Source organism: Delphinus delphis, chromosome 17, assembly GCF_949987515.2.
Source record: "Delphinus delphis chromosome 17, mDelDel1.2, whole genome shotgun sequence".
NCBI classification, from domain to species: domain Eukaryota; kingdom Metazoa; phylum Chordata; class Mammalia; order Artiodactyla; family Delphinidae; genus Delphinus; species Delphinus delphis.
Window position 1 is genome coordinate 1,967,714 of NC_082699.1, and position 27,413 is coordinate 1,995,126.

The 27,413-nt window shown below is 39.2% G+C and overlaps 1 protein-coding gene across 2 annotated transcripts in view; it reads left to right on the top strand.

Annotated features, from left to right (window-relative positions):
• Positions 1-27,413, top strand: part of SNTG1 (syntrophin gamma 1) — a 460,317-nt gene that overhangs the window by 309,012 nt on the left and 123,892 nt on the right. The window lies entirely within an intron of this gene.

A 27,413-nucleotide genomic window follows, 5' to 3' on the forward strand; every position in this document is an offset into this window, starting at 1 on the left:
ACCTCCACAGGGGTGGACTCTCTGCATACATTCCCTGGAATTCTGCTACGTAGCAGATTGGTCTGTTTACCTCAATTTTTCAGATTTCTTCAGTCATTTTGACAGATCAGTGTGGATTGTGGATACTTCTTTTATACTCTGGGCTGTAAGCTCTTCCAGTTGGTTTTAGTGTTGCTTTGAAAAGTCCTTGCGATTTTTTTTTTTTTTTTTTTGGAGCACTTTCTCAGTTTCTGGTGCTAAAAGGTGTTTCAGGCTCATCTCGTACATTTCCTGCCAGTCCAAGAATCAGCAATTCCTCCCAGAGGCCCTGCTTCGCTTTGTTAGAGAATCTTTGAGAAACTACATTCTGGGAGCTGGTGTGCTCATTGCTTGTGGAGTACCTGTGTCTTCCAGGCCCCTCAGCTCACAGAACAGGAGGGGTGTGTGTGTGTGTGTGTGTGCGTGTACTGAATTGCTCACATACCTACTCTGTACCTACATTAAGCTAAACGTGAGTTTACGTGGCTGCCGCTAAGGGAACCCGTCATCACACAGACAGTCCTAGCCTCCTCCCCTGGCTTATGTGTAGCCTCCCACCAACAGATGCTGCACCATCTGCCATCTGCTTGTTTAACTGTTCTAATCCAGTACATACGTACAGCAGGATCAGGACAGTTAATCCACTCCCTAGTGGGAAGACTTGACTAGGTAGAAGATTGACGTACTGTTCTTTTTTTGCCTTTAGTCTTGCAGATTTCATTAACTTCCAGATTTACTTAGGTCAGTTCCACTTTCCTAAGCCCTTCAGTGAGGTTGTTTCAGGTGTTTGTAATACATTCAGACTCTCTTGTCATATCCTGCGTTCAATTGTGATATCCCTTAACCTCCAAAATGATTTTTTTTAAAGATTTGCACACATTAAGGCTCACTCACCTTTTAGCTGCAAATTCTACAGGTTTCGACAAGTGGATAATACCATGTATCCACCATTATGGTGTCCTACAGAAGAGTTTCACTGCCCTAAGAAAATCCTCTTCAGCTATTTCCTCCCCACATCATGGTCCTCTAGAAATGACCATTTCACTGTCTGTATAGTTTTGCCTTTATCAGAATGTCATGTAATTGAAATCATTGAGAACGTAGCCTTTTCAGAATGGCTTCTTTCACTTAGCAACGTGCATTGAAGAATGATTCATGTCGGGCTTCCCTGGTGGCGCAGTGGTTGAGAGTCTGCCTGCCGATGCAGGGGACACGGGTTCGTGCCCCGGTCCGGGAAGATCCCACATGCCGCGGAGCGGCTGGGCCCGTGAGCCATGGCCGCTGAGCCTGCGCGTGCTCCGCAACGGGAGAGGCCACAGCAGTGAGAGGCCCACGTACCGCAAAAAAAAAAAAAAAAAAAAGAATGATTCATGTCTTTTAGCTCTTGATAATTTATTTCTTTTTGAGCACTGACTAATATTTCATGGTCCAGACAATGGAATATTAAGCAACTTCACTACAGTTTTTTAAAAAATCTATTTACCTATTGAAGGACATTGTGCTTACTTCCAGTTCGTGGTGATTATGAATAAAGCTGTTATAAATATTTGCAGGCAGGTTTTTGCATGGACATAAGTTTTAAATAAATTGAGTATAACTTAGGAGGTGTATTGCTGAATTATATGGTAAGATCATAGTTAGTTTACAAGAAGCTGCCAACCTGTCTCCCAAAACGGCAGTACCATTTTGCACATCCACTAGCGATAAAGGAGAGTTCCCGTTGCTCTGCATCCTTACCAGCAATTGGTACTTTCAGTTTTGTGGATTTGAACCATCTGTACAGTGGTATCTCATTGCTATTTTAATTTACAATTCCTTAATGACAGATGACGTTGGGCATATGTTCATATGCTTATTTTCCCTCTTTGTATTTTCTTTGGTGATGTCTGTTCACATACCTTGCCCATTTTTAAATTCAGTTGTTTGTTTTCATATTGTTGAACTTAACAAAGTTCTTTATATATATATTGGAGATAGCTCCTCGTTTGTATTGGCTACCACATCAAATATATGTTTTAAAAATATTTTCTCCCTCTCTGTGGATGGGTTGCCTTTTAATTTTCTTTAAAAGTATACTTTGCAGAACAGAACTTTTTTTTTCTCTTTATTAATTTTATTTATTTAGACTGTGTTGGGTCTTCTTTGCTGTGTGCGGGCTTTCTCTAGCTGCGGTGAGCGGGGGCTACTCTCCGTTGCAGTGCACGGGCCTCTCATTGAGGTGGCTTCTCTTGTTGTGGAGCACAGGCTCCAATAGTTGCAGCACACGGGCTCATTAGTTGTGGCACATGGACCTAGTTTCTCCACGGCATGTGGGATCTTCCCGGACCAGGGCTTGAACCCGTGTCCCCTGCACTGGCAGGCAGATTCTTAACCACTGCGCTACCAGGGAAACCCAGAACAGAACTTTTTAATTGTAATAAAGTCCAACGCATGAATTATTTCATGGCCATAAAGATGGCTTTATTTCCTTAAGTCAATGTAACTTTATTTTTTCATTATTGTCATATTGCAGTAGCCTGGACTTCCAGCATAACTTGAATATTCATTGTGAGAAAATATGTCCTTTCCTTGTTCCTGGTCTCAGTGGGAACGGGTCTGGTTTCTCATCATTAAGTGTGATATTAGCCGTGGGTGTTTTGTAGACGTTCTTTATCAAGTTGAAGAAGCTCCCCTATATTCCTACTTCGCAGGCAGTTTTAATCACGGATGTATGTGGAGTTCTTTCAAGTGCTTTTTCTGCATCATTTGATATGACCATAGTTGTTTTGTTCTTTAAACATTTGATGCATAGATTACATTGATTGAATTTACAATATTGAATCATCCTTGCTTACCTGGAATAAGCCCACCTGGTTGTGATGTATAATCCCTTTTATACATTCCTGGGTTTGATGTGCTGGTAACTTGTTGAAGGTCGTTGCATAAATTCTGATAAGATATATTGGTCTTAATTTTGTTTTTCTGTAATGTTTTTAAAATCGTTTTTGGTATTAGGATAATGCTGGCATCAAAGAATGACTTAGAAAGTGTTGCCTCTGCCTCTATATTCTAGACAAGACTGTGGAGGATTGGTTCCGTTCCTTCATTAAATATGTGACAGAACACACCAGGAAAACTTTCTAGTTTAGGTGGTTTTTTGGTTCAATTTATTTAATACATATAGGCCATTTCAGAATATCGATTTCTCCTTGTGTGAGTTTTAGTAGTTGTGTCTTTCAAAGAATTGATCCATGTCACCGAGGTTATCAAAGCTGTGGGCATAGAGTTGTTTGTAGTATTCTACTATGAGCCTTTTCTTAATGTCCATGGGATCAATAGTGATGACCCCTCTTTCATTTCCAATATTGGTAATTTGTATCTTCTCTATTTCTTGATTAATCTGGTTAGAGGTTTATCAATTTTTATTTATCACTTCAAACGGCAGGTGTTTAGTGTCATTGACCTTTCTCTGTTGTTTTTGTTTTCCATTTCACTAATTTCCCGTGTGACTTTATTATTTGTTTTCTTCTTTGTGCTTTGGGCTCTGACTGCTCCACTTTTTCTATTTCCTATAGTAGAAGCTTAGATCATTGACTTTAATCATCTTTTTGAATATATGCATTTAATGGCATAAATTTTTCTCTAAGCACAGCTTCCCACAGATTTTGAAGAGTTCTATTTCATTTTTATTTAGTTCAAAGTATTTTTAAATTTCTCTCCAAACTTCTTCTTTGACTCCTGTGTTATGTAGAAAGGTATTCTTCAAATATGTGGGGGACTTTCAAGCTATCTTTCTGGTACTGACTGCTAGTTTAAATTCCTTGTTGTCTGGGGGCATAATTTGTATGATTTGTATTCTTTTTGATTTGTTAAGTTTTGTGTCTGGCCTAGAATCTGGTCTATCTTTGTGAATTTTCCATGTAAGCGTGGAGGAATATGCATTTTGCTGTTTTTGGACAGAGTGTTCTGCAAAAGATCGGAGTCCCTCCTTATCTGCGGTTTCACTTTACTTGGCATCAGTGACCCAAGGTCAACCACAGTCCAAAAATATTAACTAAAAGATTCCAGAAATAAGCAATTCCTAGGTTTTCAACCACGCGTCATTCTGAGGACGGTGATGAAATCTCACTATGTCAGCTCCGTCCTCATAGGACGGGAACCATCCCTCCATCCGTGTTCCACTTCAGTCACTCCGCAGTCGCGGGGGCAGCAGGCCGACTCCCGGGGTCACAGTGCTTGTGGTCAGGCGACCTTTCTCCTACGTAATAATGGCCCAAAGGGCACGAAGAATGATGCTGGCAGTTCGGATGCGCCAAAGAGAAGCTGTGAAGTGCTTCCTTTAGGTGAAAAGGTGAAAGTTCTCAACCTCATAGAGGGCGGTAAGGACTCTCCCACTCGTGAACCTGTGAAGAGGGAAAAGGAAACGTGTGCTCCCTGTGCTGCTGCGTCTGGAGCTTCACACGTTACAGTCAGTGTGTGATGAGTGCCTGGTTAGGATGGAAAAGGCTTTGCATTTGCACAGGAAGATATTCTGAAAGACAGAAGCCACGGTCGCCTAACTTTTATGGCAGGATATTGTTCTAGTTGTTCTATTTTATTATTAGTTACCGTTGACAGTCGCTTACTGTGCCTCCTTTATAAATTCAGCTTTATCACAGGTACGTATGTACAGGAAAAGACATCGTATATACAGGGTTCGGTACCACCCAGGGTGTCGAGCACCCCCTGGGGGGCTTGGAACGTGTCCCCTGGGGATAAGGGAGGGCTGCTGTGAGCCAGTTTGAAGGATAGCGCTGTTTACTTCAACTGTGTCCTCACCGAATCGCTGCCCGTCTGAACTCACAATTCTTGAAAGAGTGCTGTTGAGGTCCACAACTCCAGTAGTGGAGATGTCCGTTTCTCCTTTCGGTTCTATCAGTTTTGGCCTCACATGTTTTGATATTTTGTTGTTAGGTGTTTAGCATGACTACATATCATTGGAGATTCTACCATTTTATTACTATTTATTTCCTCACGTTAACCTGGATAATTTTTCTTGTTCTCAAGTCTGCTTTGTGTGTAGTTGATATGTCTCCTCCAGCTATGTCGGTCAGCGTTAGCAAAATACATTTTTCTATATGCCTTTACCTTAAACCTATCAGTCTTCATATTAAAATGTTGTGTGTTTTTTGTAGAACCTAGAGTTGGGTCTTTTATATCCCATTGACAATTTCTGTTTTATAATTGATATATTTAGACCATTCAAATATAAAGTAATTACTGATAAACCGAATTAATAGCCACCATGTTTAAAACACTTTTCTATTTGCTGCATATCTGCTCTTTGTTTCTCCCATCACCACCCTAATTCTTTTTTGACTTCCTTGGTTTAAATTAAGCTTTTTATGTAAAAGAGTCCATTATATCTCTTATCTTATTGTATCAATTATACTTTAAAAAACAATAAGTGTTTGACTTAGAGTTTCCAATATACATTTTGAATGAATCCACATGCACTTTCAAAGAGCCCTGTACTGCTTCTGGCATAACTCAGGTACCTAATCACAGAATATTCCTGATTTATCTTTCTCATATATTATGGACATTGTTGTCATTCATAGCACTTACCTGTGTTCTTCAATAAAACCATACATTGTTACTATTATTATTTTAAACTAAAACTTGTTTCCAATCAAGCAAGAATAAGAAAAATAAAATATTTTACTTTCATTTATTCCTTCAGCTCTTGCTTTCCTTATGTTGATCTGAGTGTTGACATATTTTCCTAAACCCTAAAGAAATTCTTATAACACTTCTTGCAGTACAGGGCTTCTGGTAAGGCACTCTCTGTAGCTGTGTTTCTGATACATTTTTTATTTCTCCACTTTAGAAGAAGAATTTCACAGGATATAGAATTCTGAGTGTATGCTTTTCTATTTCAACACGTTGAATATTGCACTTCACTCTCTTCTTGATTTCAAGATTTCCGATGAGAAGTCAGCTGCAATCCTAATCCATGTTCCACTATAGGTAAATTTTCCCCCAACTCAATGGCTTATTTCAGAATTTTTTCTTTGTCTTTGATTTTCTGCAGTTTGAGTTTCTGTAGTAAGTACCCAAGAGAAATAGCATATAGCCACACAAAAACCTGTACACAAATGTTCAGGGCAGCACAATTCATAGTAGCCAAAAAGCAGAAACAACACGTTAACTGATCATGGATGAACAAAATGTGGTATATCCACGTAATGGAATGTTACTTGATAATAAAAGAATAACTAGTGATACAGGGTAAAACATGGATGAACCCTGGAAAACACGCTAAGTAAAAGAAGCTGTTCACAAAAGACCACATAGTGAGTGATTTCGTTTGCATGAAATATCCAGGTAGGCAGATCCATAGAGACAGAAAGTACATTAGTGGTTGCCTAGGGCTGGGGCAAGGGGGTCATGGGACGTGAGTGTTGATGGGTTCAGGGTCTCTTTCAGGTTGGCAGAAAATGTTCTAAAATAAGATCGTGGTGACGGTTACATAGCTCTCTATATATACTAAAAGCCACTGAGCTGTCTATTTTAAATTGGTGAAATTCATGATGTGTGAATAATTTATCAATAAAAATGTCAGATTAAAAAATACATTTTTCAAAAAAAATACGTTTTTCAGAAGTCATTGAGTATGGTTTAAATGTGGTTTTAACATTTTACTTCATTTCATTTCATTTAACTTTTTGTGGTAAAATAAAAGGCAAATAAAGAAAACCACATACAACAAATGTATAGCTTAGTGAAAATTTTTGAGGCAAATAACCTTTTAATCATTTCTATGCCAAGAGGTAGAATTTCGTCCACCTCCCAGAAGGCCACTGTGTACTTTAATCATAGCCTTCCAGATGAAACCACTAGCCTAAATTTCATATTCATCAGTTACTCGAATGATTTTTATTATATCTCCACACAGTATTGTTTCATTTTGCCTGTTTCTAAAACACTTGCTACATAGTTTAGTTTCTTAATCTCCAGACTTCCTCTGGAATCTCATCTGGAATTTTGAATTTTACTGTTCATGGATAATGGGATACTTTATACAAGGAATGTTAAATGCCATCTCTTTACCTTATGTCCTAGAAATATAGCACAACTGTGGTCCTAATTATATCACATGATAATTAAGCTTTTTGTTCTTATTTAAGTGTAGACTCACATGCAGTTGTGAGAAGTGATACAGAGAGATCCTCCGTGCACTTTACCCAGCTTCCCCCCAAGAATAACATCTCACACAACAGAACAACATCACAACAGGATACTGACACTGATACAGTCAAGACAAAGCACCTCCATGACCAAAAGGACCCTCCTTTTACCCTCTACGGCCACACCTACTTCCCTCCTGCCCTCACCTGCTGCTGAACACCTGGCAACCACTAATCTGTTCTCCATTTCTATAATTTTGTGATTTCAAGAATGTTACATAGTGGGATCATAAAGCCTAACCTTTTGGAAGTTGTTTTTTTCACTTAGATTTCTCTGGAGATTCATTCAGGGCGTGAAGACTTAGGTTCACATAAAACCCACACATAGATGTTTACAGGGCTGTATTCGTAAGAGCCCCAAACAGGAAACATCTCAGATACTTTTTAATGGTTAAATACACTGTGGTATATCCATACCATAGACTACTACTCAGAAAATAACGAGTGAACCGTTGATGCAGCGTGAACGATTATAGGCCTTTAACATCTATTCAGAATTCCTAGTAGTGCTCGCTTCAGTGTAGAACCATGAGCATGCAGACGTTTCTCAGTCCTAGTTAGTGAACATCAATGTACAACTTTTCTTCAGTTTTACTGAATTTAGAAAAACAACTGAATATTTAGCACAAGCAGGTTTTATGAACTCAAACCAAAAAAATGTAAGAAAAATGCTGCAAGTAAATTCTTCTGTTAACTTATTGAGTATTCGTTGGCAATACTGATTTTTGGAATTGGGCCAGCATGATTGTTTAATTGTTTACAGAGATTTAAAAGATAAACCTTAGGTAAGTGGCTCATTCTAAACAAATGTTTCTATTACTTGTTTTACAATTATTCAGCATTCTGAAAATAGGTAGTGATAATAATGTGAGAAATTACAATGAAAATAAGTTGAGAAGTTTTTCTGTGTAAGATAGATAGATAGACAGATAGATCCAGGGCATGTGTGTATATATTTAAATAATCTCTATTTATGCTACAAGTTTATTTCCCAATATAATGTTACTTTATCTGTAGTATAAGTAGTATAAGTCTCCTTGCTGAGTTTGAACCTAAGCCTGGCAAATATAATGAGATTTATTAAATTTTTTGATATTTACTTTTTTAAAATGTTTACTGGGAGGAACAGAAAACAAAATTTCAGACAATCATTGTTTTGTTCATTAGAGAATCTTTTGGAGATATTGTAGTGATAGGATAAATCATATATGTGATTGAATTGTATATTTGTGGGCTTTTATTTTTCTTGGGTGTGTATTACTATTTCCTTCTTTTTCAAGGTTAACTGGAGTCTATTTGTAAATAGATTCCTTAACATGAGAAGATATTTATAATATATAACAATATTTAGTTGAGTTTTTAAAAGTAACTTGCATAAGAATATACACATCTTGTCTAAATTACAGTTTAAAATAAAAATATTGAATATAAAGGCTTAAAAGAGGTTAACTCAAGTGATCATAATTTGGATATGGTATCACAGATGGTATTTATATTCTACTTGTGAACTTTTATAATTTCTAGATTTTCAACAAAAAATGTATAGAAATAATTTTAAGAATTATTTATTTTATAATGACAAGTTACTTAGTCATTTAATAACAGTATGACCCAAGCAGTGCATCAGGCAATGTCATTACCTCAATTATATAGAAGTCATTACTATTTCACTTCTATCTGTGGGGAAAGTAAGGCCAAAAAACATGGGAGAAATTGGTCCTAATTTGAGGAAAAATTGAGTTTTGGTAGAATTAAGTCAAATCCAGTTCTGACTCCAAAGTTTACGGCCAATGGGCTACAAATATTATTGTCCATATACCTTAATAAATACATGTTTTGAAAAAACATGATTACCCTAAATTAGAAACAAAACAAAATAAGCATATTTGTTAACAGAAGATTCTCTTCAGAGTGATTTCAATACAAAGCTGCCATAGCTTGGAGAGACGTTAGAAAATACTTCCCCTTAATTATCAATATTTCCATCACAGATACTTCACATTAACACTTCAAAAAAGGATTTAAAATGAAGTTCAAACTGAAGTTAACTTCAGTTACAATTTAGGTGGAGACGGGATTTTAAGGCCCTAGACATTCTCGTTTTTCCAGTGATATGTCTCTCCCATGCTCACTACGATTTTGAGGTCTAAGGTGTTCCATTGTGAATGTCAGAGACCTATTTACTCATCTCATGAAGGGAAGTATACAAATGGAAGGGATAAACATTTTATATTGAAGAGATAGAGATACAGATAATTACTTTGAATGATGGAAGAACACTTCCTTTGTCATTCAAGGTAATTAAGTACAGATGTGAATTTTTAAAAATTAAATTATATACAAATGATTATTAGTTTGTACATTTATGTACAGAAATTGACACCAATTAGTACTCTTCTCTTAATTCCAGCTTGGTCCTTCCATGTGGACTGAATGCACATTTCATACTTAATACAGCAACAAAAGTCTGAGTTAACCAAAACCCAGATGAGGGGAAGGAACCCTGCCTTTTGCTCTCTTCATCTCTGTAGATGACACAACTTAGTAACTAGTCTAAAAGGCAAGACACACAGCTTTGATTCTTTCCTTTCCTTTCACACTCCTCAGCCTGTGGACTCTTCCTCTCAAGTAAATCACAGCTATGTTCACCTCTCTCCTGGGTAACCACCTCCTCATGTGTGATGCCGTCATGTTGTCTGGACTTCCATAGTGGTCTCCTAACTGCCCTCACTACTCCTCTGTGTGCCCACCCTCACCATGAACAACCTGCCGGTGGTTCCCCAGCATGCAGGGAAGGCGTGCAAGCCCTTCATCTGGGCTTACGTGAACTACAGGCTCACCTCTCCAAAACTCATCCGGTACCCCGGTCCCTTTATCGCTCCAGGTGTCAGCCCCACCCCACCCATACTTCCACTGGGCCCTCCCACCCCAGGCTCACAGGCACCTTAGCACCTTTGCCCTGGTCGTGTCTCTGATCGCCCCATGGTTGGGGCATCCTCCTCATTCAGACCTCAGACTAAAGTTCTGGTCAGAGGCCTACCCTGAGAAGTCACTCACCTATTTGACCCTCTCCACTTGCCATCTGGGGCTGTCCAGCATCACACCAACGTTCCTAGAGGGGGATTTTCCAAGAAAATTGGGAACTAGAGCCCTGCCTTCAATAACAAAAGCACAATGGAAGGAATACATATTCCCTCACTCAGTTCCATGGAGAGTAGAATATAAACCAGTAGACTGATTTTGGCCAAATTGGTGTTCTCACTAAGGAATTTTAATCCCAAGAGCATGCAAGAGAGGTAAAGGTTAGTATGAGATTCTGTTCTGTGACTGAACCATGGTCAAGACTTCAGTGCAATATGTGAATCTCCTCATGTCACCCCTGGTACAAACAGCTTAAACAGTCCATCACCTTAAAATCACATGTTTTGTGTGAAGGCAACTTTGCTCCTTCCTACCTGAGCATGTTTCTCTACCCATCGCTTCAACTTTGTGAGCCGATACCTTCCAACATGCTCATTTCCTGTATGTTTAAAAAATTGCCGTCTATCATGCGCAACAAACAAAACTGAATAGAAAACAACAAGATATCACCATAAACCTATTAGAATAACACGACCCAAAAAATCAACAGTACAAAATGCCGGTGAGGATGTGGAACAACAGGAATATTCACTCATTGCTGCTGGGGATGCAGAACGGTGCAGCCACCCTGAAACACTGCTCGATGGTTTGTTACAAAACAAAGCATTCTCATACAACCAAGCATGCACATTCACACGCGTTTACCCAAGAAAAATGAAAACATATGTTCACACAAAAATATGTACAGGAAGTTTTAGTGAAGCTTTTATTCTTCATCACCAAAAACCAGAGCCAGTCAACAAGTCCTTCAACATATGAATGGATAAACAAACTGTCCTACTACCACAAGTGGAATACTCTTCAGTAAGAAAAAGGAATGATTGTCTCAACCAAACAATTGACATAAAAAACAATTGACAAAATTCAACACCTTTTCCTGATAAAAATAACAAACTGGGAATAGAAGTAAACTACCTCAACATAATAAATGCTTTATATGAAAAGCCCAGTGTTAACATCATACTCAGTAGAAAAAGACAAAAAGGCTTTTTCTCTAAGATCAAGATAAGAAAAGGATGCCTACTTTTACCACTTCTACTCAGCATAGCACTAAAAGTTTTAGCCATGCAATTAGGCAAGAAAAAGAAAGAAAAGACATTCAAATTAGAAAATAAGAAAAAAGATTATATCTGCTCACAAATGACGTGATTTTATTTTTAAATTATTTTTGGAGAGTTTAAATTTTATTAAAAGGAAAAAGATAATAAACAAACCATCAGGTAAAATATAGAATTACACTGTGCTATGAAACCACTCTTTAGGTAAGCAATTGTTGAGGATTCTTCTACTTCTGAGATTTAGTTGGAAACTTAGGAGTAGAGGGATTGGTAGAGACGCTTTTCTTCCGGGCTCCAGCAATACTTTGTCAACTGTGAGTCTTAGTGGCTCTGGATTATCTGCTTAATACAGATGACATAATTTTATATGTAGAAAATGCTAAAGAATTCATTTAAAACTATCGGAACTCATAAAAAATCTCATAAAAGTTATTGGATGCAAAATCGACTCACAAAACTCAGTTGCATTTTTATACACTAAAATGAACAATCTAAAAAGGAAATTAAGAAAATAATTCCATGTATAATAACATCAAAAAGAATAAAATATTTAGGAAAAAAGGGAATCAAGGAGTCAAAAGACTTGTATACTGAAGACTACAAAATGTTGCTGAAAGAAATAAAGAAGAAAGAAATGGAAAGACATCCCATATTCATGAATTGGAAGATGTAATTTTGTTAATATGTCAACACAACTCAAATCAGTCTACAGATTCAATACAGTCTCTAACAAAATCCCAATGACTTTTTTTTTTTTTTTGGCAGAAATAGAGAAATCCATCAAAGGACCACAAAGATCAAACCATAAAGGGCAATAGCCAAAACAAAATTGTAGGTCTCAGACTTTCAAAACTTATTATAAATCTGCAGTAACAAAATTATGTGGTACTGGCATAAAAGCAGATATAAACTGATGGAATAGAACAGAGAGCCCAGACATAAACCCTCATATGTATGGTCAAATGATTTTGACACAGTTGCCAAGACCATTCAGTGGGAAAAGGACAGTCTTTTCAACAAATGCTGTTGGACCCTTCCCTTTCATGGTATAAAATATTAACTCAAAGTAGACCAAAGATCTCAATGTAAGACCTAAAACTATAAAACTCTTAGAAGAAAACAGTGGAGAAGCTTCAAGGCATTGGATTTGGTAGTGATTTGTTGACTATGACACCAAAAGCACAAGCAACAAAAGGAAAGATAGAGACATAGGATGGAATACTATTTTGTCATAGGGAGAAAGCTAACCCTAATGGGGCACCTGAATGAACCTTGAGGACATTATGCAAGTGACGGAGGCCAGACACGAAAGGTTAAACTCTGTAGGATTCCACTTATATGAGGTCTCTAGTGAAGTCAAACTCACAGAAACAGAAAGTAGGATGGTGTTTGCCAGGGGAGGGGTGGGGGAGAGGCAATGGGGAGTTTTTTAGAGAAGACAGAGTTTCACTTTTGCAAGAAGAAAATTTTCTGGAGATCAAAACAATGCGAGCATATGCTTAACACTACTGAACTGTACACTTAAAGGTGGTTAAAATGATAAACTTTAGGGTATGTGTATTTTATCATAATTAAAAATGTAGGGCTTCCCTGGTGGCGCAGTGGTTGAGAGTCCGCCTGCCGATGCGGGGGACACGGGTTCGTGCCCCGGTCCGGGAGGATCCCACATGCCGCGGAGCGGCTGGGCCCGTGAGCCATGGCCGCTGAGCCTGCGCGTCCGGAGCCTGTACTCCGCAACGGGAGAGGCCACAACAGTGAGAGGCCCACGTACCGCAAAAACAAAAATAAATAAAAGTAAAAGAATGAAGAGGTCACATAAAAATTCACACTTGTGGCTTTTGCTGAAAAAGTTAGATGCTCTGGCGGCTCTAGGCCTATACATCTTCCCTGTTTTCCACAGTCTCCATCCTTCCTTGCCCGTCCGTTTGCCTGTTCCTTAAATTCGATGGTTATTATCAGCCATTTCATTCTTCTCACCACTGAAGCGGCTTTCTAATCACCAGTCTGCTGTTTTCTGTTTTGTCTTGCTTTTAAGACTTCTGGGATAATGCCCTTCTCTTTCTCCAAAATGTAAATCGTATCTATTCAGAGTATACAGTTGACCCTCGAATGAGGCAGGCAGTTGGGGGCACCTACCTCTCCACCGCCCAGCCCACCTGACCCCCAGCCCCGTGTAGTTGAAATCTGTATTCTGCTCTCTGGGCCTCAGAAACAAAGGAATTGATCAATGACTCGCCCAAGGGCAGGAAGCTGAAACAGTCTGGACAGAATCAGGACTCCAACCCTAGTTCTTTTGTTTCCACATATTGGGATCTCTAGTCAAACACAAACTTTTCCCCACACTTAGTGAATTCAAAGATTGTGAAATGAAAATACAGGTACTATATTTATTGGAAAAAATTTGCGTATGTGTGGACTCGTGCAGTTCAAGCAGGTATTGTTCAAGGGTCACCTGTATTTTCAAATCTCGCCTTCTTCCTCTTTCTCTGAGTTTTGTCATGTGTTTGTGTGGCTGAAGCTTTGGGGGTTCACCCTGTGTCAAACAGCCATGTTATTTAAACGTTGGGAGTCCTCCTTCCTTGTCCTGTGGCTCTGAATGTATGTCTGGTCAGATACCTCTGTTTCACGGATCTTCCAGATATTTATTGAATAAATCTATTAATAGAGTATTTCTATTATAGAAATACATAGAAGTTTTATCATAAAGTGTTTATATGAAATTCTTAATGTTTCAATTAATCGGATTATTTTTTCTACTGTTAGCTAACATTTATTAAGTAAATACAAGGTTCCCAGCTCTTCTCTAAGCATTTCACTGAAACTAAAACACTTAATCTTCATAAACTTGTTAGGTAGAAATGACTATTACTATCGTTTCACGGAGGAGAAAGACGTGTCGTAGAGAAATTAAATCAGTTGCCCGGGGTTTTACAGCTGGTAGATTATGGCAACAGAATTCAAACGAATGGAACCTACCTCCAGGGTTCAAATTTTAACAAGTGCATGCCATTTAGAGTAAACAGTTCGGGAGTGATTCTCTTATAGTGATCTTTCTTCTGAAGATGATATAAAAATTAAAGTTCTTGGCTGGCTGTTTTTCTTTTCCTTCTGGAATGTGACAGTTTGGGTGCCGAGGGACTCTCCTCATTACTCAGGGCTCTGATCTGAATGTGAATCTCATCTGATGCTCCACATCTGCTGCGTGTGTCCTGGGCTTTCACCCCTGCAGCCTCTGGAATGGTTTGCTTGGTGCCTCTCCTCCGCCTGTGTCCCCCGGGGGAACATTCTTGGCTGTTGGCTTTATCCCATCCAGCTCTCCTCCATCTTCCCAATGTCCCTGATGGTTCACTTAGCCTCATCTGCAGAGGCGTGGGATTTGTACACCCTGCTTCTTTGTGACTCACTGCAGGGCCCCTCCCCCTGCTTCCCCAGCAGCCCGACCCCGAGCGCAGCCCCGCTGTGGCTCCTGCGCCTGCAGCATCTCCGCCGCTGTGGTCCTCCGTGGCAGGGTGGCCGTGGAGTTCTGCTGCTGCTGGTCTCCCTCCTGCCTCGTTCCTCTGCTGAAAATTTCCCCAAGTCCCTAATTAAATCCCCGTGTCCGCAATACCTAGTTTCTATTGACCAGATCTTGACAATTAAGGTATTTATATTTCAGGGTTTCCTGGACTCTTAATAAATGTGGCTCTATTTTTCTTTGGAGAAGTTCAGTAAATGTTTGTTGATTAGGATAATAAATTGCATGAGGAAAAGTTATAAAAATAGATGGATTCCTAACAATGGAGGCTATAAAATAGTAAGATCTTAATCTAACTGAGGAAAGAACACATGTCAAACATCTGGAAATAGAACATTACACCTTGTTTTAACTCACCAGACTCAACTTCACAAACCCTTGCATCGAACATTCTTAAAGTCACTCACTCTGCACCACCCCCCTGCAGCCTGCCTTCACCCCACCCACATTTATACTCACTCTGACTATGGAGTCCAAGTTAGTTTGGCAAATATTATCATATTTTCCTTCCTTGAGGTCTTTTCCCACATGGACAAATGTAACTTTGGGCCACCCCATGGTCAGGTGTGTGCAGCCACCTTTGGGATGGATACAGCCGCTTTCCGTTCACTGACCTGAGATATCTTGAAAACATACAGGAGAGAAATATGTCTACATCCATTGCAGCAGTCGGAGCTGTAGTGCCTGGTTTACTTAAAGTTATTTACTGTTAACTTGGAGAGGCTCCCAGGCGAATGGACAAGTGCCAGACATTACAGAATCATAAAAAACCCAAGCAGTAGATGGAAACGACCTCTTAGTTATTAGCATGAAAATGATTGGATGAAGTGTGCTCTTGGCATGAAAATGGTAACAACATAAAGTTACGAGAAAGCATCTACAACATCTAAAGTGTTTCTTTCACACTGGCTTGATGTTGAAGTTCTGGTCGAAGATGTTTTATATTCTTCACGGAAGTATATTTTGATGATCAGATACAGAATATTTTGCGTAGTCTAAGAAAGATTAGGAATTTTTTTACTTTCACAACAGAAATCAGCCTGTATTTAACAAGAAAAAAATATTTCGTTGAGGAAATTACAGGTTGTGAAAATGAGGGAACACACAGTTGTTTTTAAAGTGATGTAGCTCAAATACTGTGTGAGAGACACAAAGCCATGATCAGCGTTATTTTTACTAACAAGTATTGGGCATCCAGTGTACATATCACATCTCTTGGGTAAAACAATCATACTCGAAACTCTGTTTCTCCCTGTAAAGAGTCTATCCTTTAAAATGACAACGCCCACAAAACAGAGCCCTAGTAGTTTGAAGGCAGACGATATAGGCTACCATACACAGCATACAATGTAAGGCGCTGTCAGGTGCTACTGAGAGACGATATATAACATCTGCTTTATTTTGAGATTTTTGTACTTTCTCCCTATAATTACTTATGCTTCATCACTTCAAGGAATGTGAAGTTTATGCTTATTGGGTAGCAAATAACTTTGACCACATCAAATGAAATCCAAAACCTATACTCTTTCCCTTCATTAAACCCACTGAGGTGACACGTGAAGGACAAGAGGCTGCACCAGGTCCTCCACTTTGTTACTCTGGACGTAACGTGATGAATCTTAGCGACCCTCCGAGATGTTTCCTCCTCAACGATATGTATCTCCCAGTTGCTTCAAAAAGAGCTGGATGATTTGTTTGGGAGTTTCTTTGGCCAAGCAACGTCAAAGAGAAGGCATGCCTGATTATTCTTAACGGGGCCCTTGACAAGGCACAGCTGCTGTCAGCCAGCGCCATGGTTTCTGCCCAGCGATGAAATGACACGGTATTTCTGTGAACAGAAACCATGCTGGGCCTAGAGTTCCAGCCCCATGCGGCACAGACACACTGACCGAGTCTCCCATTCATGAAGCCCGGGTGGGAACGGTCTACAGCATTGTTGGAGCGACGTCCCCGTCTGGTGATCTGATAGCTGCTGCCCCATCAGCCTCTTCTCCCTACCCGACCTGTGCTGGGCAGGTGCTCTGTCTGGGGACCTGGCTGCCCAGGTTGCTATGACGACAGAGAAATAATAGATGCGGAAGTAAGAGCAGCTTTTCTCCTCCTCTCATTACTGACAAACGTGAACTATTATTCTGCTCAGGACTTCAGATATAACTAAGGCGGGTGGAGTGAGGAAAAGGGGCTTCCGACGACACGGGTCTCGGGCAGGGAGCCCAGCATTCCTCACCACCTGCCTTTCAAAGGAAATGCTGGGGAGAATTACAGTCAGTAGTTTTCTCCAACACTGTTTCATTTGAAAGTACGCTTTGTGAGCTCACATGCCCTCAGTGAACCCTCATTCTTCTAAAATCTCTAACTGAACATAAACCATTTCAATTTTGTGACTCAAGGTTTCTGAAATTGGCCTTCACTTACTTGAATTTATTTAGAGAGGTAGAGCTTAAAGTCCCTGTTAACCATTGTTCTGGGGTCACACAAGGTACGCAAGATTCCGGACGGCCTCTGACACGATGCAGTTTTAAGACAAGACAGGCACCAAACTATGTTTAACATCTCGTCGTGATCAGCTTACCCTTTCCCTGAAGTGTCTTTAGGTTGAGACAATGCTGCGTGTGGGCTGGAGAGGAACGGGGTGAGCATGAGGTCTGAGCGTGAAGCTAAGTGACTGACACACAGACTCCCAGACAGGCTTTTTCGTTTTCTGTTTTTGTCATTCAGGTAGCAGGTGGCAGGAGTGTCCTCTGGGACTCCTTTGGAAAGAAATAGGTTCAAAGTAGAAGAGGAGACTTGAGAGAAGTTCGAGGTGACAAAATAAAAAGGCAGTAAGTTTATACTTTGCTAAGGGCCATCCTTGCATATTCTCAGTAATTCCCATATGCGTGAGATGGGGACATACACAACTTCCAGACTGGGTACCTGCATCTCATAAAATGGTAAGTATCTTAACGGCTTTTGTGATTGTCCTGCCTCCACCGTTTTTACGCGCGATAGATTTCTCTGAAGACTGAAATTGGAAGTAATTATGAAGTAATAAAATGTATCTCTTGTTTCGTCGTGTATTCAGCAACATATAAGGCAGATTATTTTCTCCCTACTCATTTAACACATTATGTTTGAGACACACATCTATTTTCAAGTATTTGAAATTACCAGACTCTCAGAGAAACCACTGTTTTCCTGTGGCAGGACAGCTGTGTTTCTCCCCCTGCAAACGTCATTGCCAAGGAAGTGCTGGCAGAGCCAGCCTGGTGGCCCTGCAGTGCTGCAAACGATATCCAAGTATTTATGCATCGCGGGGGGAGTGGCATCTAAAATTCAAAGTTGCGTATTTAAATGACTCATGCAGTAGAATGAGATGAAAGACTATGGGAGGAAACAGCACTACAAGCGGTTCTACAGTATTTACTCCTTAGTCCTGTGTTGTGCAAACACGTTGTGATAATGTGTGTAAACAAACACTTAGTAACTGCGTGTGCTGCAGCTACAGATCCAATGTGGGTGATGCCGCGTCTCGCTTTGGTTTTCACATCTTGACAATTCATTTTGTACGAGATGATCTTATACAGAATTCTATAAAAATAAGGAAAAGTGTTATGATTTCTCTCCTTTCCTTCAAGAATTCCACTTAAATCTGGTGCACTGTTTGCAAACTAGACATCCATGTAGCTGTGGTTAAGCTTATGGATTTAGAATAGATATGTGCATTACTGACTTCAGTCTAATGTGATTATAGGAAATGCTATCATCTGTATGGGACATTATTTTTAAACATTCTGTTTTTTCTTGGATGACTATGAAGATGTTCTGTACTTCACTTGTCTGCCTCAAGGATATCACAACCACGTCCTCTAAGAAATATGCTCCGTATTTTTACCCTGGAATGGATGTCTTTTCTCCCCATTCCTCCAAGATTCGAACTGAACGTGTGTTAATATGCAGTGACTGCATTTTATAAACTTAACTTTCTATCATCTAAGGAAGACGGGGGCCATTCAAACAAAGGTCTGACTTAATTAAACATTTTAAGGCCTCAGTAAACGTTTGATTACACTCGGTGTGGTAAGTGGACCTTTGCTCATCTGAAGAGTCGCTGATGCCCTCCACGGTGTGACCAGCAAGAGAAGTGTGGGCGCAGAGGCACAGCTGCTGAGACCTTCACATCGCGGGCAGGTTCGGCCCACGCGTGTGTTTGTTCTTATCCTGCTGAGCAGTGAGGGAGGGTGCAGAGCGTCGGTGGCAACAGCGTCGCTAGCAGAGTGACCAGAGACACACTGTGACGCCTGCTGTAGCTGAGCAGGTTTGGGTCTGAGTAATTTCCACACGCTCTTCACTTTTGAACACCTTCCTGATCTCTTTCTGCTCCTTTTAATCTATCGTAAGCATCTGTCTTCTCACTGATGATTGTCTGTGGAACTAAAGGGCTTTATCATCCTCCTGTCGACACTGCACCTGCTATATCACATGTGTGGTGTTTGAACGTGTTAGATGCTCGATGTACGTTTGTGCATTAACCGAAATTCTGTACTCGTCTGTCCCGATGCACAAGAAAGTACTTTAAGCAAATGCAGTCTCCGCAGTTTAGAAGGAAGCCCCTGACGCCTGGGAGACTGTCTCCCAGCACCTTCTCAGACCCGGGCGGCATGGTGGTGGGCGGAGCTGGAGTCCACAGGTAAAGGGACAGGTGGGCTCTGACACGTGGTGAACAGCTGCTCCAGGTCTCTGTGAGAGTCAGAAATGCTTCCTAAGGAATTGTTTAAGCTTTGCCATTAACCTTTTTGGGCAGTGGCCCAGTGGGAAGAAGGGGGAGCTCACTTACTCCTGTAGTCTTACTTCTCAGGCTGTCATACATCAGATGTTATATTTGAGCAGGTCACTTCACTTTTGAATATTTTCAAATTCTCATTCGTAAATTAAAAGCTAATAACTTTTGCCTTGTTCTCGTCACAGGCTTTATTTTATAAACTGAAGGCAGCACTACAGCTGGCACACATGGTAACACGTTACTCATGTATATCAACGTGAATCATACAACTGAATGTAAGACTTTTAGCCAAAGCTAATTAACGAATCAAAACATTTCTTAGACAACATGGCCCAATATTCGGGAGAGAGAATATTGTCAGAATGAATTATTGTTGGGATATTTTAACAATGTTGTGTCACGTGTCATTGTCATGCCTGACGGTGTGGTGTTTAAAGAGCCATTGAGTGTGTCCATTGGCTGAGGGTGACGGAGAAGATCAGGACAGGATGGGGGACCCCTGCTCTGTTCAGCCAGCTGTTAGGCTGTTGGTCTGGTCTTGTTCCTGTGGTTTAAAGAATAATCTACATTCAGTGAGATGCAAGATTCAAGCTTCTTATTCTTCCTGTTTTTGTCCAGTAAAGAGTACACAGAGTCCTCTACACGCTTTCTTACAACATTATTCTGGTAGTATTATTAACACTTAACTGTTCAATCCATTCGGATTCATCGTTAGTGTATCCCCAGCTGTGCTTGCACCATTTATGATACCAGTCCTTTTAACACTAGGCTTAAAAAAAAAGACACTCTATCATGTATCACAAGTTCAAATACATTAAGATCTATTTTGGAGGTTCTATCCATTTCTACTGATGAATTTGTCCATTTGAATATTAATACATTGATTTGATTATAGGATTTAACAGCATATTCAGGGATTGATAACTCCTCCCAATTCCTACTACTCTTCTTTTTAAAGTATTTCTCAGATGTTCTGGGGGACATTTTAAAACTTTCTGTTGACTTAGTTTGTTTTTATTGAAAACTTCACCAAGTATATGGCATATCGTTGTTAAGAGCTTAGATTTTATTTTCTGTCCTTCAATAAGAATTTACAATTTCTTTAAAGCAATCTATGACAGTTAAATTTCTAAAGATTTTATAGGATTCTCCCCCAGATTTTTAATAATTTTCATAGGAAAAAGGGTATTTTTATGTTACAGTAATCTTATGTGAAGCTACATTATCTTTTAAATTCCAACTAGCATTTTAGGGGAGTATACTTGGAGTCTGCAATTATATTTTTAATAAAAAAATAATTGTGTTTTCTTAATAGTTATAAAATTAATTCCATTTTCTTATTTTACTTTATAAGTAAATCTCATCAATATTTTTGAAAACTAATGGGCATCTTTATCCAGTACCTGATTTTGATTAACATGGTTTCCTTGTTTTAACATTTAGGATAAATATTTTAATGAAGGCTTTTTATGAGCCAGGTGCCACCTTAGGCTCTTTGACTACATCTGAGAACAAGATACAGCTTTCTGCCCTGGTGTGGAACCCAGCTTCATGGGGCAGAGACGAGTGACAGCATATTAGACACAGTGTGTCAGCACGGTACAGGTGGGTAGGAAGGTGCTGACAGGCTATGAAATGACAGGTAGTGCAGGTGAACAAAGACAGAGGTATGTGGAGAGCTATCATTTGTAAAAGGTTGGTGAATGTAGGACTCATTGGGGTAACTTTTGATCAAAGAGTAGAAGGAAGTGAGGGTGTAAGCCACACAAGTATTTAGGGAACGACCGTGCTGGGCTCAGGGAACAGCCAGGCATATTCAAGAAGCATCGTAAGGTTTTCTTCTATTCCTATTTTCCTTAGAGTTTTTATTAGGCATTGCAGCTCAGTTTGACCAAATGTCCTCTCAGAATCTCTAAGGGAGGGGAAAAATCTCTCTCTCTCTCTCTCTCTCTCTCTCTCTCTCTCATCTCTGTACATCTCAATAGATCTATGTATCAGATGTCCTCTCAGAATCTCTAAGGGAGGGGAAAAATCTCTCTCTCTCTCTCTCTCTCTCTCTCATCTCTGTGCATCTCAATAGATCTATGTATCAGTAGATAATGTATGTATATGTAACTGGATGAAAGTAATTACTTTGATAATAACATCTGATATTTATCCAGGTTTGCTCTTTTGAAATAAAACCTACTCAGTCATAGTTCAATTTCTTTTGTCACTTGTTGGAGTCTATATGCTAATCGTGTGTTTAGAATGATAACATCTGTATTCATATTAATAATGGTCACGTTTTCGCTTCATAAAATTTCTTATCAATTTTCATTTTAGTTTGATTTAATAACATGAATTAAAGCAACTTCAGTAACTTTATGCTGGAATAATTACTTCTTAAAGAATTAGGTAAAACTTAGTTTTGAACCCATGTGGTCCTGATGCCTTTTCAAAAGTAAACTTTTTACCTATTTAAGAATTTAACTTAACCTGCCTCATAGAACATAAAACTAGTCAGTTGGCACACAGCAATAAGAAAATACAGTAAAATATTACTTGTATCATTGAAGAAATCATCTTGGAATTAAAGCAAATGCTGAAAGAGTGTTACTGTAGTGTGTGCACTAGCCTTCTGCTTGTTGAGTTAAAGTTCACCTTATCTAGAAGGTGACATTTCACCCACTGTTATTACATAGAATCTTACTTTAGTGAGGTCTTTGAAAGTGATGGGATCTTTAGTCATAGCTTTAAGTATTACAGTAAAAATGGATCACATGTTCTACATAATCTTGCCTCACTAAAGTAAATGGTTCTCTTCCATGTTGAAATTCATTGATATATTATCATTACTATATCCTGATTATTAGAGCTGACATTTGTTATTCAGTCAACCTTCATTCTTATTTGTAATATTTACCAAAATTGAAAAATTACTGCATACTTGAATACTACTTTAAGCTGAAACTTTAGGAATTCAGGAGTATTAAATATTTGGTAGTTCTTTTTTAAACATACACCTATGTATACATTTTTGCTGTGACTTTTTATTTTACAACATAACATTCAGACTCGAAGTGCCTATGTAAAGGATCCTACTGTACTTATCTACGTACATGGAATGTTTTTCACAAATTAAAATGCAGGAAGGGTGGTGAAATGAATGAATGTGTGAAATGGGAATGTCACGTTGCCTTTTTCTCCAGCTGTTATGTCCCCAACAATCCTAACCCTCATCCCTTATTCCATCTATTTTTAGCTTTTCCAGCACAGTTCTGTGTCACTTGGTGGTAGCAATTGAAGGTGAGAATGTCTAAATTATCCCCAATTCCTTTCTTATTTTGCATCGATTCCTCCAAATTCTACATGATACTTGATTTCCCACAATTGATTCACCCACCACTTCCAATGGTGATGTGATTTTCCTAGGTACAGTTCTATACCTTATTTTCCAGCTGGATAATTTCTGCTGTTACACTTGATTCACCATCCAACCAGTGGCACCAGGGCTTGTGGACATTACAGGCTCTGTCCTTGATTGGACGTCTCTCTCTTTTGAAGGCCCTGTCTCCTGCCCTGAAAACTGGCACCATGCTGCCCCACCTGCCATCTGTAGGTGTGAAAGTGCACCCCTGTCCTCACACCACAGAGGGGGTCGTGTGCCCCTGCCTCCAGCGCTCCGCAGATTCCTCTGAAAACCTAACCACGGATGTAGAGTGACAGGGCCAGAGGACCCAACCCCATTCAGGAAAGCCTTACAATTACAGTTTCACCTCAAACTCTTATGCTGTAATAATATACGGAATAAGTAAATTCTTTCTTCCCCACAATTAATACGAATGAAGAATGATTACACAGTGAAACGCTTTGTTTACTCAGTGTTCACAGGTGATCACCATCTCAACATGAATAGTAAAGCCTGATATATTATCTAGTGTTAGCGTAGTTGTTTTGTCTGAAAAACAGTTTGTTTAAAATCATTCCTCAAAGTCACGTTCAGTTTCCTTTTCTGCCAGAGGTCAAGACTTTAAGGAAATTACTTACTGCAAGTAACATATCAAGAGGGACGAGTCCAAAGTTAAAGTGAAATTCTAGGCAACCGCTTTGCAACGCGGCCGTCAGTGAGTTGCAATGCTTATCTTCCCCTCTGGAGATCTGAATCTTGTCTGGCTGTTCTGACATCACGCTGGGCTAAGAGCTGAGGTCTTCACAAGCTGTCTCCGTGCTCGTTTGCCACTGAAGCTGTGTGTGTGTGTGTGTGTGTGTGTGTGTGTGTGTGTGTGTGTGTGTGTGTGTGTGTGTGTTTCCTAATGTGTGCTTCAGGCAGGTCCAGGCAAATCAGAAGTCTCTATTTTCACCAGTTAAAAACAATAGCCAAGGTTGGAGTGGAAGAGGGATGAGTAGGCAGAGCGTAGAGGATTTAGCATTTAGCGAAAATACTCTATGACTCGCTGATGGTGGATACATGTTCGAACGCACAGAACGCTCAGCACCAAGAGTGAAGCCTAACGCAGGCCGCGCCCTCTGGGTGATGTTGCCGTGTCGACGTAGGTTCGTAAGTTGGAACACAGGTCCCACTCAGCGGGGGCACGTTGATCATCGGGGAGACTGTGCATCTGTGGGACGGGGGTCTAGGGGAAATCTCTGTACTTTCCTCTCAATTTTGCTATGAACCTAAGACTACCCTACAAAAATAAATTCTTTAAAAATGAAAATATAAAATAACCCCCAGCTATGAGCACTTTTGACTTCATAGCAAAGCAGTGGCAGACAGCTAAATCCCTCCTTAGAGTCTCATAGAAGATAGGGTGGCCCCCAACAGTATGGAGGAAGGACAGAGACCACAAAAGGATTTTATGAAGTTTCCCTTCTAACAGACGAATAGAGCTTAAGAACATTCAGTTCACGGACTGAGCTGTTAGCTTGTCCTGGTTTAACAGAGTCAACCTATAAATATCCCCCTTAATGCCACTTCCCTTTTCTGTTTTCACTGATTGCCCTTTTTTACCAATCTCTGTCCCTTTGCTCACGTACTCACCCAAGGCAATGTGAGAGCATAACTGTGCTGATACATTATCTGATGAAAATGCACACTTGATTCGCACCATAAAATGTGAATGAACATGAAGAAGACGATTGGATTGGTGCTGATTTCTGATTTTCCAGGAAGATGACCTTCATCATTATTCATGATGTGGAACCTACATTTTCCAACCTGACAGTATCAGGCCAATGAAGTATGCATCCAAGGCATGGTAGGAAACCTGAAAAAAAATTAAAAACACATTGTGTCAATCCTGGTCCTGAAAAGATGGATATTTCTGCATTAAGAAATGTGTATGTGTCAAGGACTTGAAGTTATGCTTATCCAGAAAGATACCCATAATTAGCCATTTATTAAAAACAAAGTAAAATAAAGTTCTCTCTCTAGGGTAGGATTTTATAATTTTTAAAAGGTTTTTATGTCTCTCAGTTACACTTGACCAAAACTTCAAGATTGAAGTATACAAATGTAAAGCTTTAAAAGAAAACAGTTGCCCGTTGCCTATTTCGGAGGTAACTATATTTAACTTACACATTTCTACTTTATTCTCTTATTTACACTTGAGATGCTTGTAATGTTATTTTTTATTTGATGCTAGACATTATCTATTACATGCTTATGATGGAATGTATTTAGCCATTGCATTCCACTCTCCCATGTATTTCACTAACACACTCCCAGTGCACTTGCATAATAATGATTATATAAATATTAAATGTCACTTGGAAACAAGCCAAGTTCATAAATGCATACTAAGCTAAAAACAAAGAAAAAAATGGGGACTTTGCATGGGATTGCCTTGAATATGGAAAAGCAGGAGAGAAGTGATTTCCTCACAGTGTTATGTCTGGGAATCCAGGACGTAGCATCTCCCTCATTTATTTAACAATGTTGTATTTGTTTGTTGAAATTAAATCACAACCAGTTGATCTTTGTGTATTACTTTGTATATATGCTATTCCATACTAAACTCACTTAATAACTCACCTGGTAATGGCTCATGTAATAGTGTCCATAGGCTCTTAAGGATTTTCTGTGTTCAAAATCACGTTACCTCTGAATAATGTCAGTTTCATTTCTTCTTTCAATTTTTATGATTTTTATTAGCTCTTTTCTTGCCTTATTTCAGTAAGATCTGAAGAAAAATTAAGTAGAAATGAAATTGGTGGACATTCTTGCCTCATTTCTGATCTCAAAGAGAAATGTTTCAGTAATTCATACTTAATGCTATGATGCTTCTCATACATTTTTGTGTATACTCTTTATAATATGAAGGATACTCCTTTGTATACTCAGTTTTCTATGAGCTTTTATCAAATGAATGTAATCAAATGCTTCTTTGTATCTATTAAAATGATTATATAATTTTCTTCATTTTTAAAGTTTTCTACTTTTAACATGATGAAATGTATTGTTTTCATGTGTGTGTCTGTATCTTCTCTGTTGCTCAGATTGGGCTAATTTTATTGTTCTGTCCTCAGGTTTCCTGATTCTGTCTTCTGTCACTCTATCACCAGGCTAGTCCAGCAAGGTTATTTATGTTACTGTAGCTTTTAGTTCTATAATTTCATTTCCTTTTTATAATTTGTATTTCTTTCCTGAGATATTGTCATTTTTCATTTGGTTCAAGATAATTTTTAATTTCTTGCTGAAATATTTTTAAGGTGGTTTTAAAACCCTTGCCAGATGATTCCGGTATGTAATTCGTCTAGTTTGTGTTACTTGGTTATCTTTCCTCATTCACATTAGGCTTTTCCTGGCTCTTAGTGTGACATATTATTTTAATCCTGGCCATTTTGCTTATTTGTTAAGAGTCTCTGGTTCTTATTTACTTATTTTTCTTTTTAGCAAGAAGTCACTGTTTAGCACACAGGTCCTCGCCTAATTCTGTGGGCTGTGGTTCCACTGACAATATGACATTTAGAACCATTTTGGTGCTAGTTGGGTCTGATTGATTCATCTGCGTCATCAGGCTCCCCCCACCCTGCCCGGCACCCCGTTCCCTGATGGTGCTAGAGGAGGGGAAGGGGCTTCCCCAGGTCGGGTCCCTGCTGCCACTAAGTGGATAAAGGGATGCTTCACCTAGAGGTGGGTGGACCACCCCTCTGTTGGGAAAGATCTGTGCTCTTCCTCCAGGCCTGGGAGCCCTAATTGGTTTTTTTTCTCTCTACCTTTCAGAGTTCTACTTGGTTGTGTCTGGCACTTTTTTCAGTGTTTTAGTTGTACTTGTTTGGGAGAGAGAACTTTATGCCATCTTGTAGGGAGCAGAAGTCATTCTAAACCATGTTGATAGTCAATCCTTTAATGACTGTATGGCGAGCATTTTTCTATGTGTTTAATAAATTATGTCCCCATGTTTATTAATTGCTTCTTCACTAATTATTCTTAATTCTTCTCTTAGTTTATGTGAGTTTTTAAATTATATATATACTTACATATTTTCCAGGTATGTTTGCTATAAATAATCCTCAGCTTTCTGAACTTCTTTTAATATTGCTAACATTTGTTGTGGTATAATATTTTGAGAAATTATCATTATTTAACTGGTAGAAATAGACCTAGTAATTCTATAATTTAGAGAGTTGAGAGTTATTGATAATAGCTGTCTCCATCATTATTCTAAATTTTCAGGGAAAGGAAAAGAAAATGTACAATGATATAGTGGGAAAATAATAACCATTTA